We start from the raw sequence: 23,094 nt of genomic DNA, 5'->3' as shown, positions 1-23,094 counted from the left end.
CCACTGGATTGCGTGGTGTTTTTTCAGATGGGTCATTTGGCCACCGGTACCATAGTTTGTACCAAGCTTACCATGACTAACAGAGGTATGACAAACAGAGCATATAGCAATGTTCTCCTCCTTTCTGCTAACCGTAAAGAAGTCCCACACTGGGGAGCTTAACTTTTGTCTCCTGCTGGAGGTGCCACTCCCACTTCCAATACCGGATGAACTGGAGGGTGTGTGTTGAATTTGACTCTGTGCAGTACCACTACCTACTTCTGCTGAGGTGGTGCTTGTGCTGGATGTAGGACGCTGCCGGCCCTTTGCTAATGTAAATATGGAAGCTGGAGGTCGTGTTGGTGTTACCTGTGTTGGAGGTATGCGTGCTACATCCCTCGCAGCCATTTTGGATAGTGTAAAAATGTTGGTCTCTATCTCCTCTTGCCCGGGATTGATGTTCGTGATGACTGGCACATCATCATCATCATCATCCTGCTCTTGTACATCAACCTCCATAAGTGTAAAGCTTTCTGGAACCTTCCTTTTCCCATGCCTGCTCTTGTGACGTGTCTCACTCTCAGACTCAGTTTGTGGCTTCCAAGCGGCATCTAGATCATCAGAAGGGGGGCTTGGCGAAGAACTTGATGTACTAACCCTCCTTTTCCTTGCTGGGGATTTGGAAGACAATGGAACTTCTGAAGGAGTGGCTTCCTCTTCTTCCTCTGCATGAGGCTCAATTTCCTGAACTGCCCCTACTTCGGGAGGAACAACAGCTACTATTGCGGGCGGTGGTTGCGGCTGTTATTGTTGACCACTTATCTGCTGTGTTCCCTCCTGCGTTGATTGTGTACTACTTTGAGATAGCGATAAGTTTAGTTCAGGCTCAGCATCACTGCTTTTCACCATTAGGCTGGCTACCTCTTCCACACTCATCTGCTTGGGCCTGGGTTGGTGGGTTGGGCCCACTGATGCGGAGGTGCTGCCCCCAGCTTGGCCCCCGGACACCGCTGCTGCAGGCGTAATTTTTGGTGTCCCAAAAAAGGTTTTGGGAGGCACACCAGACTTATGTGATACTTCCTTCTTCTTCAGATGTCAAAACAGCACTCAGTTGCACAAGTTGCAGAGATGGCTGGTCAGGTCACTCACACGTCACGTCATGTACAGCAGCAGGACGTCGGTCTGGCACCACAACGGGTGATGATGGCACACCTCCTCCGTCTTTTGTGTACCTAAAAGCAAAAAAGCCAGAAGAACATCAGTCAAAAGATCAATATTATCATATATAATTTCTTAGTGTGTGGTGGGTGGTCACAATTATTACATTTTAATAAGTCAGTGAACAACAACAGTGTAGCCATTTAGGAGACTGACAAGGCCAGGCTCCTGGTGCACCACTGTACTGTGTACACTCAGGAAGAATAAGAATAGCAAAGAACACAAACATAAATGTAGTGTAGCCTGTTTGCCCTAAATAAAAATTTTTTGCATCTTATGGGATGGATGCAGCATGAGTGAGCAACAACAATGAACATATACACATAAAAGCTAAAGGCATTTATTTACAACACCCAAAAAGTGAAATATACCACAGAAAAAAAGTAAAGCCCACATTTTACAATTCAATCCAAAGCCATACATGATGTTGACATTCAACGCACAACACAAAAACAGTTGTTTAACTTCCATGCACCCGTGATGATTGATGAGTAGTACCCCTGGGCCTACTGTCCGACTAGGCCACAAGCTTGGAGGCCTATGGAAAAAGCACAGTGGCTAGTCCCACAAAATGGCCGCCACCACATGGCCAGGCCACTCACAAAAACAAGAAAAGGTCAGACACACAATGCAGGCCTATTGCAAAAGCACAATGCCTGCCTTCACAAAATGGCCACCACCCACATGCTCAGGCCACCCACCACAATAATAACAAAAAAGTGATTACAAAGGACAGGAACAGGAAGTTGGAGTCTCTGTGGAACTTACTTCCTCTCCTAAAAATATTTTTAAAAAGATAAAAGTGACTCCTTGCTCCAAAACTACAGCAGAATGACAACCTGAGGAGTTTTTTTAGCAAATGCACAAAATCAGCGTTTTCGAGAAGGTTTCATGTTGCTCGCGAGATATTGTTTGCCAGATTGCAAATTCTGCGTGTTCGGCATCGCGAACTGTACAAAAAGTCGTTATCACGTGCGCGAACACGCATATTGAGAGCGCGAAAATGACAAAAACTATAAGTCTGCGTTGTCGCGCTGTGTAGAGTTGCCAAAGTCCGCAAGCTGAATCCCTAGGGTTACCTATTGGCTGAAAAGTCCTATTTATTTAACGCACACGCAAAAACTGCAATTCCACCCCAAAAAACAACTTTTGCAATTCAATCCAAAGCCATCCATGGTGTTAAAATTCAACAGGCAACACAAACTGTTTTTATGCACCCATGATTTAAGGATGACTACCTCTGGGCCTACTGGCAGATTAGGCCACAAGCTTGGAACAGAATGGCAAAAGCAAGCACACTGCTTGGATGGCTCCACAAAATGGCCGCTACCCACCCACAACAACAAGAAATGGAAGACAGACAATGTAAGCCTATGGCAAAAGCACAATGCCTGCCTTCACAAAATGGCCGCCAACCACATGCTCGGGCCACCCACCACAATAATAACAAAAAAGTGATTACAAAGGACAGGAACAGGAAGTTGTAGTCTCTGTGGAACTTACTTCCTCTCCTAAAAATATTTTTGACAAAATAAAAGTGACTCCGTGCTCCAAAACTACAGCAGAATGACAACCTGAGGAGTTTCTTTAGCAAAATGCACAAAATCAGCGTTTTCGAGAAGGTTTTATGTTTCTCGCGAGATATTGTTTGCCAGATTGCTAATTCTGCATGTTCGGCATCGCGAACTGTACAAAAAGTTGCACACTGCTTGGATGGCTCCACAAATTGCCGCTACCCACCCACAACAACAAGAAATGGAAGACAGACAATGTAAGCCTATGGCAAAAGCACAATGCCTGCCTTCACAAAATGACCGCCACTCATGGCCAGGACACAACAACAAGCATAAGCCAAGGGGAACAAAGAAAAGAAATGCAGGCCTTTATGAAAAAAGAAGCACACACTACTAAACTACCACCACAAAATTGCCACAAGCCACATGGGCACTCAAAGTCACAACAGGCCATGGAAAAGAATGAACTGAAGCAGGCCTATATATGACCGGACAAAGGAGGCCTGCTAAACCAAATAGCTTTAATACAAAAATGAACAGGGCTACGAAAGGATTGGAAAGAAGTTACACATCAAGCACACACATACAACAAAGGTATTTCACACACACACACAAACAGTTAAATACACCACAGCCACATTTAACATTTCAATCCTATGCCATCCATGCCCTACATGATGTTTAAATTCAACAGACACCACAGAAACATGGACCCATGGGTACCCTACTGGCTGAAATTGCAAAGAAAAACAAATAGGCCCCTATTGAAAGTACAGGCCACCCACAACAATTATTTTTAAAAACAATGAAAATCCCAGAAAAATGTAGGTACAAAGAAGCCCCAATGAAACTAACACACCAATTCTCCAACTTACTTGTAAAATTAAATCTCAAATCAAAAAGTCCTCAAATAAAGCCAACCCAATGGTATGATGCAGCAGACAGACACAAAAAGTGATCCTTCCAGCTCCAAATCCAAATCCAAATGAAAATGAACAGCACATGGACAAAGCACTGGGAGGAGCCTGCTGGACAGGAACAGGAAGTTGGAGACTCAGGGGCACTTCCTTCCTCTTGAAAAAAAAGAGTAAAAATAAAAGAACTCCTTACACAAAAGACTACAGCCAAATCACAATCTGAGGAGTTTTTCTGAGCAAAATGATCATTTTAGAGAAGGTTTTATGAAGCTCAAGAGATATTCTTAGCCATATTGTAGTTTTTGCATGTTCGGGATCGCGATCTTACCAAGACAGCCGCCGGAAGTCAGCTCGCGCGTCCGAATGACGTGTTCGCGTTCGCACACTCTCGCGGGCTCGGGCAGCCATATTACAAATCTCGTGGCGCGTGCGAACGGACAGAAAAGCAAGCTGGTGAACGCAGAATCACGGTAAGACGTTACCGCGCGTGCGAGGATGAATATTGAGCGAGGAAGCAAAACTACTACGCTACGCAGTAGATTGCATAGCAATCTGCAACTTCGCGCTCTACGCATATCGCGAAGTTACCTAAACTTCGCAAGCTCCGCGAGCGGAGCGTAGTTCAATGCCCAGGCTTAATGGTGATACAAGACATTTGAGAGTTGTCATTATGAAAAGAAGTTACGGATGAAGGCATCCCTCCTTGATGTTGCAGCTGCTGAAGTTATAGGGTGGCTTGCATCAACTTCTTCCTCCTGCTCATCCTCTGGATTGTCCAGCTCTTCCTTGCCTTCTGGCAGAGGTGTATCAGTCTGTTTGCAGATGTGTAATATACAACAGACCAGTGTTATTTTGCAGACAAATTCCGGCCTGTACAGGAGTCTTCCCCCCAAAATGTCTAGGCAACAAAACCTGGATTTGAGGACTCCAAAGGTCTGTTCCACAATGGCCCTTGTGCAGCCCAGTGCCATATTAAAGTCTCTCTGGAACAGTGTGTGGGGCACCTTGATGGGGTCATCACCCATGGTGACAGTGCATAACCTCGACCAGTTGAACCAGAAAATGTAGAAAAGGGTACATTAGTATACTGTCCTGATTTGTTTGCAGAGTAGACTTTTTGACTTTGTGTCCATTGTGAAGCTTTCTACTTTCTCCTTCCACATGGTGTGGTACATGCAAATGACCTGGATCGATGCCATTGAATTGCCTGTACTTTACAGCCTACACATCACTATAATGCCATTGGCCCGGTCCTGTGTAATACCTCCATGTTGTAACTGTCAGGATGTATGGGTACCTTAACACTTTGACTTTTTGCACATTACTATGCGTGTACATCTGCAATATCCATCATTGTGAGATATTATTTTAAGTGTAGCTCGCACCAGAAGCACTTGTCTATTCAAGGCCTAGGGTATATGGCAACTTGGAAGTCGATTGATAGCGAGTTGGGGGCAGGCCATGGGTGTTGACGTGGGTGTTAACACACAACACTCATTTCATTGCTACGTTTCCGGCTTTGGTAAAAATCGTACACCTGGATATGATTCAGATTGATATGACTCACCAGGGTAGGCGTAGGGATGTGCAACATGGAGATACATTTACATTTCTCTTATTTGTATGCTCTTTCTATGCATGCTGCATTCTGACACAACACATAGTAAGAGAAAATCCACTTTTGTGATTGTTTATGTGCAATTAGTTGTCCCTTCATGCAGAAATACTTTCATTCACATGACGCAGGCACCTTTGCACCATGGTGCCTGGGTGCCTGTGTTGGTACATGTCAGCTAATTGTGTGTCAGCTCAGGGGATAGCAGAGTGATACGTCATCTTCTTGTGCATATGATGCATTCCTTTCTTTGTTTTAGAATTAATGCAGCACTGCACAACCATATGGTTTGTGGCACCCACTGAATTAATTCCTTGCAGTTTTTGTCTGATGAGTTCTGCAAGATCTGTATTCCTTGAGTGACTTAGTAGTTTGTGTGGGTATTTCTAGCCTACTGCCTTTTTGGAACTAAGTTCATATCTGCTGTTATTTGCCGTTAGGTGTTTGTGTATTTTAGTTGGCCCAGTAACAATATATGCACAATGCAATTCGCTACATGTGCATTCTCACATAGTTGAGCTACATGATTGGGTGACTTGAGGTATGTGGTTTGTTCAGTTTGTACTTACCAACAAGCAGTCCATTTCCATAGATGCCATTTTGGAACGCCTGGTTGATGACCGATTGGCGGAAGATGTATGAATCATGGACACTGCCTTGAAACTTGGCGAGCACATTGAGGAACACACCAAGATGGTCAACTATTGCCTGCACATTCATTGAGTTTGTGTGCATTCTGTTCCTGTAGATGTGTGCACTGTCCACAAGAGGCACAAGTTGCACATGGGTGCAGTCCATTGCCCCCAACACATGCGGAAAACCAGCAATGGCATGGAAGCCTTGCTTGTAGGTGAGTTGTCCTTGTGCAGTGTTGGGAAAGTGTAAATGCTGCGGTGTCAGGCTGATGATGGCATTCAAGACAGTGGGGAGAAACCTGGAGAAGGATGCCCGGGAGACTCCGGCCACTCTGGCAATGTTAGGTTGGAAGGTGCATGAGGCCAACATGTGCAGCACAGCAAGTAGCTTGGTCTGCGGAGGGATGTTTGTGCTGCGCTGGGATGTGGCCTGTAGTCTTGGCGCTATATAGTTGAGGAGGCGTCGAAAGAACCTTTTTAGCCTGTAATGGGCTATCACATCATCCGGATGGAGGTGTATGAGGGTGATCCTTTGGTGGTAGACCAGCTCTCTCCTGTGGTAGTTGTGGCCTTTTAGGGCTCCAAGTTGCAATAGTAGTAGCTCCATGGTGTCGTTGAGTTTGCCAATGAGGATCTGTGATTGCCTTCCTTATATACAGGTGTGTTTGCACCATTGTTAGGACTAGGTAAGTATTGACATTAGAAAACTGCCCCTAATTTGAGTTAGCAGCAGTTTGGGGGTTTATCAATGTACTGGGATTTCCATATAAATGTTGCGTTGTGTGTTTAGCAGCAGTTTTTTCACTAGAACGCCTACTTTGCATTTCATTTTTGTCAGTTTTCCAGCATAAACTTGAATTTTCAAGATCAGCACTTCTGTTAAGAAGTGCTGATCTTGAAAATTCAAGTTTATGCTGGAAAACTGCAGCTAATTGGAGTTAGCGACAACTTGTAAATACAGTGATAAAAAAAAGCTGTTGTGAGGTAAAAATATGTACTCTACGGCGGCATTAAGTTCTTGTAAATATGCCCCTAAGTTCTAACTAGTTTTATCTGCATTAGCTTTAATCAGCACTTAGCACGTATGAACATTATTGTTTGCATTCTTCTGTTTGATTCCACTTTCATCCGAAGGCAATACTTTAATTGCGTCCCATCCAGTTTTAATCATGTGATAAGACCAAATTTAGGAAATATTGACGGTACTTTTCATAGGTCCTTTATGGCAAGGTGCCGGCGGCACAAACCACCACTTTCTTTTATGTGTAACCCCAATGCACATTTGTTTCTTCTCATCCTTTTAGACATGTAATGATTTTAATTAATTAAACATGAATAAACTCTTTGATGGACAATAATAGGTGTCGCCTCAAATGGCACCACATTGCTCCCCAAACTGATAACCTCACTTCAATACCACAGAAGTACAATTAACCACTGCTAAGTTGGATGCGGTTCTATCTAGAGATGGGAAATGATCTGAGGTTGTCAGCATTCCCTCTAAGCCTTTTTCAAGGCCATTAGGCTGCACTTTATATCCTTCCTGCAAAATTGAAAAAGAAGTCGCTCAACTCTTGCAAATGGTACTAAAAGAACTGCAGGAATCTTTAGGATCACTTTTTCAGCTCCTTCACAAGGTTTGTATTTCCGCATGGAACAACGCTAGATGATGTTCAGGAGGAGACAATAAGGGATCAATGCCAAATGTGTAACTCCATAGTCAGGGCTTAGGGATTGGCTTTTTCTTTCATCTAGACAATTAATGAAATCATTGGGAAGTGGTGGTCGTCCTTATGGCTGTCAAGACACTGACCTTGTTATCCAACCCATTTTTAATACCCCAACCATGAATAAATAGCCTATTATTCAAGGTTGGTATATTAAAAAATGCTTACCCTCCTTTTGAGCAGAGGCCTGAAGTAGTGCCACTTGCCTGTTGTCTTGGAGAGGCACATGAAGGCCTCTGCTCCAACCATCAAAGATATTGTCCTGGGCGGGGTTGCATAATTGCCTCTTCATTTGTGGCATGCTAGAACATCACTGCTAAATGTAGACCTAGGTGTTGTCATCTTAAGCAGCAATGAGCCTTTCACTCTCCCCGTTCCCATCTTGCCACAAAGGTAGGAATAGATGGGGTGAAAATGCAAGAGTCTGACTGAAACCTGGGAATTGCGACTGTGCAGGTTTGAGGTTTCAGTTTCATGCTCCAGTACTCCTTCAAACAGGAAGGAGCTGTGTGGTTGCCCTGAGAGTAAACAAAGCAGCAGGAGTTCAAACTAGACAGGCGCAGGCAGTGACATAGGAGACAAAAATGCTTTTAAATGTATTCATACCAGTGGGGTTGTGTGTGTGCTTGTAAGCGAGAGGGCATGTATGTGTGAGCATGTCTATGTGTGAACACGTGTAAATATGAGTGAAAGAGAGTGATTGACACAAAGTATGAGTGGCTGAGATTGAGCAACTAAGAGAAAGAGTGAGTGCACATGACAGAGTGAATGAGAATGAGTAACTGTTAGACCTGACATCCTTGGCGTGGGTTTTTCCCCTATCTTTTACCTCTGCTACTTGGATTTTTGATGCTGTGCTGGATTTCGTTTTGCTGGTTTAGATGCTTTGGACACTCTGCCACTGCTAATCAGTGCCAGAGTGTAAGTGCTCCCTGTGTAAAATATCGTATTGATTGGATATACCTGATTGGCATATCTGTATCACCATGAAGTCCCTAGTAAAGTGCACTGTGTGTGCCAGGGCTGGTGATGACAGATGCTACTCGTGGGTCTGCAGCGCTGATTGCGCCACCCACCTGTGTAGCCCTAAAACAGTGTCTCAGGCCTGCCGCCGCAGGCCTGCCTGCAGTCCCCGGACTGCCATGTCCTCCTGGCCAGTGTCCACACTGACCGGGCCTACCCTTCCCTTTTCATACACATCAGTCATCCCTATGGAAGGCCCAAGGTACCCCCCTGGGCAGGGTGGAGTGTATGTAGAAGGTAGAGCATGTACTAGTGCAGGTAACATGTTCTGGTAGGGAACACCGGCCATTTTGTGTGCTCACTACTGCAAGGTTATCTTGTTCCATAGGCTAACATGAGGGAGGCGGGTGCCAATGGCTATCCGCCTATCTTCTCATAAGAACAAGATAAGACATGAGTGTTTGATATCCCTGAGCTCAGCATTTAATAACACAACTTTTAGGAGAGGTTGTTTTTAAACCCTGAGTTGGAGAATAGTACTTTTTAGAGTAGCTGTTCTCTTGTCTGACCCTTCTGTGTGCCTGGGCTCGCTTGTGGATTGACTGTCTGGTTTGAGAGTGACAGGGACTGGCGATCCCCCGGGAGGTTGGCTGAGTCAGCCCTCTGCTGAATGGCGACAATCGCAAGGAGAGTGGAGGGAGGAGATAGCACCTGGGATTGAATAGGGCTGTGCCTGCCTGCCACTCTGCTGGCTCCACCTCCTGCTGGGCGGCTGACGACCTTGCCCCTCGCTCTGAAAAGAATGTAGAAGCCAGGAAAACAAAGTGCTCCAGCAACACCCAGAACTGGATCAGACCGGGCTCAGGACCCACTTGCACAAAGACTTCAAAGACTTCTAGGGGTATAAGTACAAGACCCCTGACAACAGATTTTTAGATTCGACCATCGAGAGGAACCTCTGCTGAAAGACGGACCGCTGAAGAACAAAAAGGAAGATTGCCGTGCTGTGTGCTCTAAAGGCTGACCTGTTCTGCTGTACAACTGAAGCTGAGGAGAAGAAGGGGTCTTGCTGTGTGCTGACCCTATCCACTTGACCAAACAAGACTTTGCTGTGTGCTGTGTCTTCAACTGAATCTCCAAGGGCCTGAGAAGAGCTGGCCTCCTGTTTCGCAACCCAGGGATAGAAAGGTTGCCAAAAACTCAAGACTCTGCTGTGTCCCACCTGCGCTGCTGTGTGCCGCAGGGACCGTGGACTGTTCTACCAAGCTTCTCCACATCTGCCTGTGAGGTGGGCTGGCTGCTCTCTGTCTTGCTGGAGAGTACCGCACCGAGCCGGGCCCGACACCGGTTGCCGCATCAAGAAGATCGACGTGCTCATCGGCACGTGCCTTGCCGCGACCCGGAGGCCTGAAGCAGATCGAGAGTCGTATTTCCCTGCTCTACGAAGCCGCGCTGTGAGTGGCTGACTCCGGTGACGTCGACATCGTCACTGGGGGCTCGTCGAGGGAGTTGTGGAATCCTTGCACCGAACAGCCCGAGGAGCGCTTGTACAACGAGTGCAGCGACACTGCCGGAGCAACGTAGCAGCCTAAAACATCGAGAGCCTACAAATTGATTCATTCTCAGTGAGTATCGAATCACTCAAGAGACTAGAGACTATCATCTTACGATCCCGACCAACCAAGAAAGCGAATATTGTGTAAACCTGTGATGCTTGATTTCAACTGCGGAAACTAGATAAAGATATATTATTTTTGATATAACTCACCTGTGTGGTCTAAGTTTGTGGTGTGTGGAGGGGGGATCATTGTGGTGTCTACGTGCAAATACCTTACACATTGCCTTGGGGATAAGCCTGTCTGCTCGAGCCAAGCTACCTAGAGGGTGAGCAGGGGTTATCTACCGTGTGTGTCCCTGTACCCTGACTAGAAGCAAGGGTCCCTATTTGGTCTAAGGTGTATACCTCTGCCAACTAGAGACCCCCAGATCTAACATTGGTGGTCAGCGGTGCGGATTAGAACCAGTATTTGCACTTGACCTGCAGTGATTTTTCGTACATCACTAATCTAGTAAGCAGTTGCATCGCACAAAGTTTTTGCGAAGACTATTCTTGGAGGATCGACGAAGCATCATGTCTCTGAATGGAGTAGGCGAGGAGCCGGAATTGCAATTCGAGGTGAAAAAGTTGCTCGAGTATAAGAAGGAGCAACTAAAGCAATTCTGCAAGCAGCTTGGATGCCCAGCGAAGGGCAGCGCCAACAAGACGGAGCTACAGAAAGCTCTAAGGGCCTGGTGGGAGGCCAAGAACGGCGCAACCGAGGAAACTACTGAAGGGGATGGCACACCGGAGCACGGATTTGGATCCGATGATCTGCCAGTGAATAGGCCAGCGTCTAGGGCTGGCAGCGCCCATTCCAGTAGGAGCCTCTCTCCAGAGGAGCTGGAGGGTTAGAGTCCATGAGATTGAACTTTTTAAACTCAAAGCTCAAGCGGAAGAAAGGAAACTGCGCCTTGACAGTGAGAAAGAGGCGGAGGAGAGGAGGAATGCTCTCGTTTTGGAAGAGAAGAAACTCCAGTTGGCTCATGAGTTGAGCATGAGGGAGCTGGACATTAAGGCCAAACAAGTGGCGTCCAGTCCGAATGGTGGCAGCGCACAACCAGTACAGGCGGGTAAAGTATACATAACGAAAGATTTGGTGCAGAATTATCAGAGGGGTGAGGATATCTATGCATGGTTTAGATCCTATGAGCTTGCCTTGAAGATGAATGAAGTGCCTGAGAAGAGTTGGGGAGCAGGGTTGTGGAAGCATTTTGAGGCCTCTGGGAGGGATGTCTTAGCACCCTTAGAAGCAGCAGGGACCTTAACCTACCCCACGATGAAGGAGGCCTTATGCCTCAGGTATGGGCTTACACCAGAACAGTACCGCCAGAAGTTTAGGAACTTCAAGAAACTTGATTCGAGTACGTGGGTGGAGTGTGTGAGTATGTACACGCGTGCACTGGAAGGTTGGATAAAGGGCAGCAAAGTTACTGATTATGTGGGGTTGTGTCACTTGATTAGTTGGGAGCACTTGAGTAGTCTATGTGTTCCAGAGCTGCGCCAGCATCTTTTAGACAGCAAGTTAACTGATCCCAGTGAGCTTGCTAAAGAGGCAGACCGCTGGACTAGCACCAGGGTCAACAAAGGGGTGGTAAGTATGCCAGCCAAGGGTGGACAGGGTCCCCAGCAGAAAGGTGGGGAGGACAAGGGTAACAGTAAGGAGTTCTCTAAAGGGCCCCAAAACAGTTCCCAGGAGAAGGAGTCCCAAGCCCCCAAGCCGAAGAGGTCTTGGCCCCCTAAGGGCAACAGACCACCACCTACTTGCTATGCTTGTAGGGAAGTGGGGCACATCGCCCCTAAATGTCCCAAGAAACCCCCAGCACCAGCTGCTGCTCCAGTCCCAGGGTTAGCTAGTGTAGCTTTGGGAGGGGATTTGATTTCCAGTGGGAAAGAGGGATTAGCTATGATGACCCTTGTCTCGTTAGGAGACCAAGAGATGGTCCAGGATACCTTGATACCCGCTAACACTAAGAAATACGGGCAAAAGGTGACCATCAATGGGAGGGAGATAGAGGCTCTGAGAGACACCGGGGCTAGTGTGACATCTGTCAGGTGTCAGTGGGTGTCTGAAGAGCAAGTCATTCCCAATGTGCTCCGCCCAGTAGTGGCAGCTGACACTTCAGTTCGCCTCTGCAAGATGGCGCGTGTTCCCTTTACATGGGGGGGAGTCTCTGGTACCTTGGAAGTCTGTGTCAGTGATGCCTTGCCGGTAGATTGTCTGTTGGGTAACGACCTGGAGAGTTCTCCATGGAAGGACGTAGAGCACAGAACTCACTTGGAGATGTTAGGACTGCCAGCGTGGATCTGTGTATCCACACGTGCCATGACAGCCAGTAAGGGTGGATTAGTAGAACTGGAGCCTGGAACGATGGCCCAGGAACCTGCCAGGAGAGGAAGGGGCAGAGGGCGCGGGAAACCGGCCCCCACTGTTCCCACGGTCCAGGAGGAAGCAGAACCTGAGGGGGATGCCCTGGAACCTACAGGGGAGCAGGTGGCCAAACTGGGGGAGTTGCCTGAGCTGACCCATTGGCAGCAAGAGGGTGGCCCCTCCAGGGAGGAATTCTGCCAGGCTCAGAAGGAGTGCCCTTCTCTTGTCGGTGTGCGGCAGCAGGCTGCAGACCAGGCAGCAGGCCTAGGGTCCAAGGAACATCTGATTTACTGGGAGGATGACTTACTCTATAGTGAGCCTAAGTTCGCTGAGCCCGGTGCAGCCCGTGTGCTGGTGGTACCCGAGCGCTTCAGGAACTTCTTACTGGGTCTGGCTCACGACGTGCCTCTCGCAGGACATCTGGGGCAAGACAAGACCTATCACAGGCTTGTCACCCACTTCTACTGGCCCCAGATGAAGAAGCACGTCGGTACCTTTTGTAAGTCTTGCCAAACCTGTCAAGCCAGTGGTAAGAGCGGAGGGAAGTGCGTGGCGCCCCTCCAGCCGTTTCCTGTAGTGAGCACCCCTTTCGAGCGGGTGGGCATTGATATCGTAGGGCCCCTGGATCCCAAGACCGCCTTAGGCAACAGGTTTATCCTGGTCTTGGTGGATCACGCCACTCGGTACCCGGAAGCAGTCCCTCTCAGGACAATCACAGCACCCGTGGTGGGCCGTGCATTGATGGGGATCTTTTCCCGCGTGGGGTTCCCCCGAGAGGTGGTCTCCGACCGGGGTACCAACTTCATCTCTAGGTATATGAAGTCTCTGTGGGAGGAGTGTGGAGTAACTTATAAGTTCACCACTCCTTACCACCCTCAAGGAAATGGGTTGGTTGAAAGGTTCAACCGCACCCTGAAAGGTATGATTATGGGCCTAGCGGAGCCCATGAGACGGAAGTGGGACGTCTTGTTACCATGCCTGTTGTTTGCCTACAGGGAGGTGCCTCAGAAGTCCTTAGGGTTCAGCCCCTTTGAACTGCTGTATGGCCACCCTGTTAGAGGACCTCTCACACTGGTGAAGGAGGGGTGGGAGAAATCCCGTGGGAAAACCCCCCAGGATGTGTTCAGCTATGTGCTGGCCATCCGCAACCAAACGCAGCGCTTCAGGAAGCTCGCTCAGGAGAACCTAGAAGCCAGCCGGGAGGAGATGAAAAGATGGTACGACCAGAATACCACTCTGGTAGAATTTCATCCCGGGCAGAAAGTGTGGGTAATGGCGCCGGTGGAGCCTTGTGCGCTCCGTGACAAGTGGACCGGGCCATATGAGGTGGTAGAGCGCAAGAGTGAGATGACCTACCTGAACAACATGAAGACTCCTAGGCAGCCCCTTAGAGTCTTGCATGTGAACCGCCTCAAACCCCACTTCGAGAGGTCTGAAGTGACGATGCTCATGGCTACAGACGACGGTGGGGAGGAGGATAGTGATCCTCTCCCTGACCTCCTGGCAACCAAGGAGCAAGACGTATCAGTGGATGGTGTGGTCCTCTCGCCCACCCTGACCCCAGAGCAGCAGAGAGACTGTCGCCAGGTGTTGGGTCAGTTTGCCTCCCTGTTCTCCCTGACACCAGGTGTCACCAATTGGTGCGTCCATGATGTGGACACTGGAGATAGCCTGCCTGTGAAACAGAAGTTTTACAGAGTAGCTGACAAAGTCAGGGCCAGCATCAAGGAAGAAGTTTCCAAGATGTTGGCGTTAGGGGTAATTGAGCCCTCTAGCAGTCCCTGGGCTAGCCCAGTGGTCCTCGTTCCCAAGAAATCTGCTACACCCGGTGGCCCGTCAGAACTTCGGTTTTGCGTGGACTACCGTGGGCTCAATGCGGTCACCAAGACTGACGCGCACCCCATCCCCAGAGCTGATGAGCTCGGGGATCGGTTAGGAGCTGCCCGGTACCTCGGCACCTTCGATTTGACTTCGGGGTACTGGCAGATTGCCTTAACTGACGGGGCAAAGGAGAGGTCGGCATTTTCAACGCCAGAGGGGCACTTCCAGTTTCGCGTCATGCCCTTTGGATTGAAAAATGACCCTGCCACCTTCCAGAGACTGGTCAACCGGGTACTGACCGGGCTGGAGCAATTCCGCGCCGCGTACCTGGATGACATTGCTGTGTTCAGCTCCACTTGGGAGGAACACTTGCAACACCTCTGTGAAGTGTTGAGGGCCCTGCAGAAGGCAGGCCTCACTATCAAGGCCAGTAAGTGCCAGATAGGGCAGGGATCAGTGGTGTATTTGGGACACCAGGTGGGGAGCGGCCAGGTGGCGCCCCTACAGGCGAAGATCGATACCATTCTGGCTTGGGAACCCCCCAAGACGCAGACAGAGGTGAGAGCCTTTCTAGGACTCACCGGGTATTACAGACGGTTCATCAAGGGATACAGCACCATTGTTGCCCCCTTGACGGAACTAACCTCTAGAAATCAGCCCAGGAAAGTGAATTGGACCGAGGCCTGTCAAACTGCTTTTGATGCCCTGAAAACTGCAATGTGCACAGCACCGGTGCTTAAGGCGCCTGACTTTTCGAGTGAGTTCGTAGTGCAGACGGACGCTTCAGAGCAAGGCGTGGGAGCAGTACTCTCACAGATGGACGACGAGGGCGGGGACCAACCCGTAGCTTTCATTAGTAGGAGGCTACTTCCCAGGGAACAGAGGTGGAGCGCTATTGAAAAGGAAGCATTTGCTGTGGTCTGGGCCCTGAAGAAGCTGAGGCCCTACCTGTTTGGGACTCACTTCCGTGTTCAGACCGACCACAGGCCCCTCAGATGGTTAATGCAGATGAGGGGTGAGAATCCAAAACTGTTGAGGTGGTCCATCTCCCTACAGGGAATGGACTTTACGGTGGAACACCGTCCCGGTACAGAGCACGCCAATGCTGATGGTCTGTCCAGGTTTTTCCGCCTTAGCGATGAGAACTCCCAAGAGGGTGGGTAGTTCTCCCCGCTTTCAGCTGGAGGGGACACGTGTTAGACCTGACATCCTTGGCGTGGGTTTTTCCCCTATCTTTTGCCTCTGCTACTTGGATTTTTGATGCTGTGCTGGATTTCGTTTTGCTGGTTTAGATGCTTTGGACACTCTGCCACTGCTAATCAGTGCCAGAGTGTAAGTGCTCCCTGTGTAAAATATTGTATTGATTGGATATACCTGATTGGCATATCTGTATCACCATGAAGTCCCTAGTAAAGTGTACTGTGTGTGCCAGGGCTGGTGATGACAGATGCTACTCGTGGGTCTGCAGCGCTGATTGCGCCACCCACCTGTGTAGCCCTAAAACAGTGTCTCAGGCCTGCCGCCGGAGGCCTGCCTGCAGTCCCCGGACTGCCATGTCCTCCTGGCCAGTGTCCACACTGACCGGGCCTAACCCTTCCCTTTTCGTACACATCAGTCATCCCTATGGAAGGCCCAAGGTACCCCCCTGGGCAGGGTGCAGTGTATGTAGAAGGTAGAGCATGTACTAGTGCAGGTAACATGTTCTGGTAGGGAACACCGGCCATTTTGTGTGTTCACTACTGCAAGGTTATCTTGTTCCATAGGCTATCATGAGGGAGGCGGGTGCCAATGGCTATCCGCCTATCTTCTCAGAAGAACAAGATAAGACATGAGTGTTTGATATCCCTGAGCTCAGCATTTAATAACACAACTTTTAGGAGAGGTTGTTTTTAAATCCTGAGTTGGAGAATAGTACTTTTTAGAGAGTAGCTGTTCTCTTGTCTGACCCTTCTGTGTGCCTGGGCGCGCTTGTGGATTGACTGTCTGGTTTGAGAGTGACAGGGACTGGGGATCCCCCGGGAGGTTGGCTGAGTCAGCCCTCTGCTGAATGGCGACAATTGCAAGGAGAGTGGAGGGAGGAGATAGCACCTGGGATTGAATAGGGCTGTGCCTGCCTGCCACTCTGCTGGCTCCACCGCCTGCTGGGCGGCTGACGACCTTGCCCCTCGCTCTGAAAAGAATGTAGAAGCCAGGAAAACAAAGTGCTCCAGCAACACCCAGAACTGGATCAGACCGGGCTCAGGACCCACTTGCACAAAGACTTCAAAGACTTCTAGGGGTATAAGTGCAAGACCCCTGACAACAGATTTTTAGAATCGACCATCGAGAGGAACCTCTGCTGAAAGACGGACCGCTGAAGAACAAAAAGGAAGATTGCCGTGCTGTGTGCTCTAAAGGCTGACCTGTTCTGCTGTACAACTGAAGCTGAGGAGAAGAAGGGGTCTTGCTGTGTGCTGACCCTATCCACTTGACCAAACAAGACTTTGCTGTGTGCTGTGTCTTCAACTGAATCTCCAAGGGCCTGAGAAGAGCTGGCCTCCTGTTTCGCAACCCAGGGATAGAAAGGTTGCCAAAAACTCAAGACTCTGCTGTGTCCCACCTGCGCTGCTGTGTGCCGCAGGGACCGTGGACTGTTCTACCAAGCTTCTCCACATCTGCCTGTGAGGTGGGCTGGCTGCTCTCTGTCTTGCTGGAGAGTTCCGCACCGAGCCGGGCCCGACACCGGTTGCTGCATCAAGAAGATCGACGTGCTCATCGGCACGTGCCTTGCCGCGACCCGGAGGCCTGAAGCAGATCGAGAGTCGTATTTCCCTGCTCTACGAAGCCGCGCTGTGAGTGGCTGACTCCGGTGACGTCGACATCGTCACTGGGGGCTCGTCGAGGGAGTTGTGGAATCCTTGCACCGAACAGCCCGAGGAGCGCTTGTACAACGAGCGCAGCGACACTGCCGGAGCAACGTAGCTGCCTAAAACATCGAGAGCCTACAAATTGATTCATTCTCAGTGAGTATCGAATCACTCAAGAGACTAGAGACTATCATCTTACGATCCCGACCAACCAAGAAAGCGAATATTGTGTAAACCTGTGATGCTTGATTTCAACTGCGGAAACTAGATAAAGATATATTATTTTTGATATAACTCACCTGTGTGGTCTAAGTTTGTGGTGTGCGGAGGGGGGATCATTGTGGTGTCTACGTGCAAATACCTTACACATTGCCTTGGGGATAAGCCTGTCTGCTCGAGCCAAGCTACCTAGAGGGTGAGCAGGGGTTATCTACCGTGTGTGTCCCTGTACCCTGACTAGAAGCAAGGGTCCCTATTTGGTCTAAGGTGTATACCTCTGCCAACTAGAGACCCCCAGATCTAACAGTAACAGTAAGTGTAACTTAGAAAATGGGAGGAAATGAATGAGTGAGAATGAATGGCGGTAGTGTGAATGAGAAGAGGGTGGGTGAAAATGAGTTAGAGTACATGACAGTGGGGCAGATTTACAAGCCCCTTGCGCCACTTTTGAGTCAATTTTAACATGGGAAAATTGATGCAGAAGTGGTGCAGGGGGCTTGTAAATATGACCCAGTGAGTTTAACTGTGAGTGAGAATGAGCGAGTCAGATTTAGTGATAATAATTGAGACAGTGTGAAAATTAGTGAATAAGAGAGAGTGTGAGTGAATGAGTGAATGTAGGTGAGCATGAGGGAGTGAGAATGTGGTGTTGTCTGTCCCGTACTGACAGTAATTCTTGGATGAGATTGACTGGCAAAACGCTGGTCTGCGGAACGTAATTCTTATCATAACAGCATGTGTGACAAAACACTAGAGGTGACATAAGGCACTGGCATGTTAGAAGTAATACTTGATGTATGAGTCACCCATGGCACAATGCTGGTGCTGGCATTCAGAAGGTAATTCATGGCATGACATGCACCTGTGACAAAAAAGAATGACCCCCACCGTCACCCGAAACCATCAATGAGTGATACTAATTTGCTCCACCACTTTAAGACCCCCAGCCTCCACTGACACTGGGGCAGATTAGCGGTTATACACTTCATTTTTCTTTGCTGCTCAAAACACCTCCCAATCTAAAGGTTCTTACTTATAAGCAAATTCTCAACTCAGATACTTGAAAATGTTATAATAGCAGACCTGCGAAGAAGAACTTCTCAGAGCCTTTACATTCATAGGAAAGCTTTTAAAGATCGTTAGACTTTGAGCACAAAAAGAAACGAATTTACAATGGTAAGTGCGTAATTTAAATGACAGTAATGGGATAGGAATTCCATTTCTGTGATGCGTCCTTCCAAATGGGAGAATCGCCCACTTTACCCAGGCAGTCCGCGTACTTTGTTACAGCGTGAATAGTATTACAGAAGTAGCCAAAAAACTGGCTGCTCAAAAATAGTTATATAAATGTAAAAAAAAATCACCTCTCTCTATACAAATACATTTTTTGCCAATTTTGTGTTTTACACAGTATAGAAAATTATGGCAAATAAAAAAGGGTGAATAGTATGCCATAGGATTGAAAACAATCATATTAAGAGCACGTGATTGGTCAGTGGTCTTTATATGAAACTATTATGTGGTGACAGGCATCAATCAATGTTTCTGAGGTCCAAAGGCACAGGATGAAGATATTTTTTAATAAGTTAATACGGCAGTGAATACGATTGATCGACAGTTTTTGATATCATGAGCCGAATGCAGAGAAAATTAGTTTTCCTTCCTCTCAAATATTCCCCCAGGAGATAACTGATGTGTGCCATTTATTTCTCAAGTGAGGTGAAATTCTGGTAAAAAGGCAGCAATGTAAATCGGTTTTGCATTACACTTACTTTACCAACGCTGAGCAGTTTTGGCCGTTCGTATGTGCAATAGTTGGACCGAAAATTGTTCAGTGACTCTTAAATATTTTACTATTATCGCACCTGCAACATTTATGTGCAGAAACGTATGCAGTTCACACAATGTATGAGAGAACTGAGGAACATATTAAAAAAAACTCTCGTCTAAGGTTTGACGCTTTCGAATGCTTCCAGTATCAAGGTCCTTCCCTATTCCCATAACTCTAATACACTTGTTTTGCTACCTCACAATAATGACAGGAAGAAGTGTTTAGCACGCTGAGTTATCCTATCATACCTAAATACATTATGCTCAGATCCGAACATGTGCTGTAATGGAGAAGATTACAAATGAATTACCTCAGGTCATCCAGAACGGAAAATCTGATCTAGCAGTGCATTTGATGTTTATGCAACAGTGTTTTTAATAATATGTGTTTCCTTTCATAACATCTGTTTGTCTGTCTTCCATGCACGAACCTATTAAAAAGTATAATTTAATATAATTGCTGATTGCTTTAGCACTCTGCTCCATAATTATGGCTGTCATCCGTCTATTCCGGAAGGATGATCCCCATTTTTTTCGTTCTATTCTTACAATTCTTTAAAAATTCCACACTGAGTTGTTTGCAGCTGGCGATCATTTGTAATACTGTACTGTGTATGCACATATAATCACGCCATGGGAAACCCTGAAGGCATTATACAACAGGCCTCCTCTACCGCTGTAATGGACCGCGTATACACATATACTCTCACAGAGGTCACTACATAAACATATTTATTAATGGTGTGAATCAACTCTCAATAGGATTTCTCCCAGTATTCTAGACTTTTTAAGATTCACAAACATTCCCACAACATTTGCATGGAAATTAATAAATTTCACTGATTTTCATTTTCTTGTATGAGCATTAACTGATACACTCTTCTGTACACTCCTGCACCTCTGGACACTAGAGAAGGACTGCCCTGCTGCCAGAAGACCGCCTTCCTGCCTGAGGCCTGCCCTGCTGTCTGAGAAGAAAAACTGGACCAGGTCCCTTTATCCCTACTACCAAAGTGACTCCAAGGGCTAGTTGGCAGGTCTCCTATTCTGAGTTACAGGGAAACAACAAGCTCCAGAGGCCTCCCTGCAAATGTCCAGTTGGCCCGCTTCATTGGGCCTGCCTGGACCGGAAACTAGGCCTGCCTGAACCCTGTATGCCTCTGATGGAGTGGGTTCCCAATCCCCAGAGAAGCCTCCTAGGTCCTGCACCCTTTGTGTGGCATCAATTGAGCTCCTGCTGGAAGAAAAGAAGGAATTCTGAAGTTGTGAGCTCTTTGCTACTCCAAGCAGCTCATTCTCACCACGATCTTGCTGTCCACGTTGACAGCCAACATGAAGCTCTGGTGAACCTGAATCTCCGTGCTACAGTGACCACCAGTGACGACTGGCAACGCAAGATTTGCACTTTGAGCTACAGCATCGATAGTCCATGGCAACTGCCTGTACAAAGCTCCAGCAATGACCATTTGCAACCCCAAATAGAATCTTCATGCTACTTTGACGACTGATCGCAATGCCTGGCCTGTTCTTCATGCAACAGCGATGACCATATGTATCATTCTTTTTGCAGACACCTCCCCGCAAACATGGATTTTTGTGGTCTTGGTGTGAAATAATTGATTCAATTTTACGCTATTTTACTAAATTGGTGCTGGATTGTTTTTGTGTTGTCTTTTAGCTTCATTACTGTTTGTGTGCTACATTAATACTTTGCACATTGCCTTTAAGTTAGGCTATCTGATTTTGCATCAAGCTTTCAGAGGGTTCAGCATTGGTTAATTTAGTGACTTTTGTGGTTGACCCTGACAAGGACTGTGGCTGCTGCTACAGAAATTCTCACATCCCCTCAACCTACAACATAATTTCTCACACATTCCTTTAAAAGATTGGCTTATCAGCAAAACCATGGGTAAGAAAGTTTCACAGGCTAAAAATGATTTTGGAACACATTACTGCAATAGGTCATGAGCTGGCTAGCTATGGAATGAGGGATATTTTACTGCAATGTCTATATACATTCCTGAGCTTTATGTACACAAACCCAACAATTTATTAGTGATCCAGCAGTAAACCAGCCTCAGATGCTCTAATACCTCATACTCACCTTGGGCCCATAAACACACACTAACACATATAGGCCAGTTAAATCCACTGGAGTAAATTTTTATATTTATCTCTCTCGGATTAATTATCTGAAATTGTTAACCAATATTTCATAGATCAAAAGTTCTTTCCTCTGGTAAATGGACTATTAGTTGAACTAGTTGATGGTGAAATGACATGAACCTTATCTACTTTTTCTGTAAGGAAATGAACACAGACTCGGGAAAATGTTATATGTTTATCTAAATGAAATTCATGTGAGCCAAACTCAAAGTACAGAATGGTCTCCATTACCCATGGAAGGGGAAAGATTTAAATTAATAAGACTTTCAATGACGGTACTTGGAAAGGAGAGGTTAGAGAGAGAGCAGCACAAATAAAACTCTACAGGATATTATAGTTACCTAGGATGGTGTGAATACTGACCCCTTTGCCAAGGAGTTGGGAAAGGTCCCCGCAAAAGGACAGGAAAGAAAGGCGACAAGATTCAGGACAGGATTCAGGACAGGATAAGGTGACCTCTTCCTATTCCTCCGCCGAAAACACCCGCTTCATTTATGATGATGATGGAAAGAAGATATCATACATGTGTATGGATAGAAAATTAGATATAATATACGAAAGGCGATAGTGTTTTAGCTTTTCCAGAACATGGTACATTTAGTGGAAGAATTTTGCAGAATTTGAGATTACGGATGAATGATTTGGATCCGAGAACCAGAATGACACAGTATGAGGCACTAGAAGAGTGGGAAACTGAATCATATGAGAGAGAAAAGAAAAGAAGTGGGAGGTATCTGGGTCGTTTTCCTAGGTATTTGCGTGAAGGTCAGATGAAGCAATGGAGAAAAGCAATGGTATCAGAAGGATTAAATCCAGTATTGACAGTTGATGAACAGACAGGAGGAACATGTAAGGAGAAAACTAAACACTTGACAATGACAGGTTTTGGAGAATCAGAAGATGAATTTATGGAGGACATGTTAACTAAAAACCCTCCACCATATCAGGAAGAAATAAGCAGGACTACTCCTAGTGCACCAGTTTTCGGAACGCCTTTGGTTCCACAAATTTTACATGATTCAACAGTTAATATGGTACTTCAGGATAAAGAAAAGGATGCTTTAAATAAGAATAGAGAAGAATTAATACAGAAAATAACACACTTGATTGTACACCCTGATGCATTTACTATACCAGTAACTATAGGTCCTGTTGTTCCCTTATATGGAGATAAAGTGAACTGTCCCAAACCGCCAGTTACAACAATTCCTTTAAATAAACCTCGAAAAGAAATTTTAATAACCGATGACCAAATCAGTGAATGTGATTCAGTAATATCTGTAATGGATTTGCCAATAAGAGAGCAAATCAATGAAACCCCGAGAAAAGTTATACCTAGTTGATCAAAAGAAGGACGATCAGTGACATCTTCCGGAGTCATTAGTGCTACAGCAGTGACTCCAGAGGATTTGGAGAGATGGGCACAGGGAATAGAAAAACAAAGTTCAACCCCAAAGATTTTAGACATTTTCAAATTGAAAGTGGAGTTAGAAGAGATGATAGCTGAACATGTGGGCATAGATAGGCTAAACACTTACAGTGAAGAAAAGTTGTTGTTCATATGTAGAAGCATAACTAGAAATGCTGAAATATTTCATGAAAAATTAACAGAGTTTGAATCTGAAATGGGGATTGAGATGGGGAGATCAAAGCCATATAGAGCAGAATTTACTGAT

This window comes from Triturus cristatus, chromosome 2_1 (assembly GCF_964204655.1).
Source record: "Triturus cristatus chromosome 2_1, aTriCri1.1, whole genome shotgun sequence".
Taxonomy (NCBI): Eukaryota; Metazoa; Chordata; class Amphibia; order Caudata; family Salamandridae; genus Triturus; species Triturus cristatus.
Note: the sequence above shows the minus strand (reverse complement) of the source record.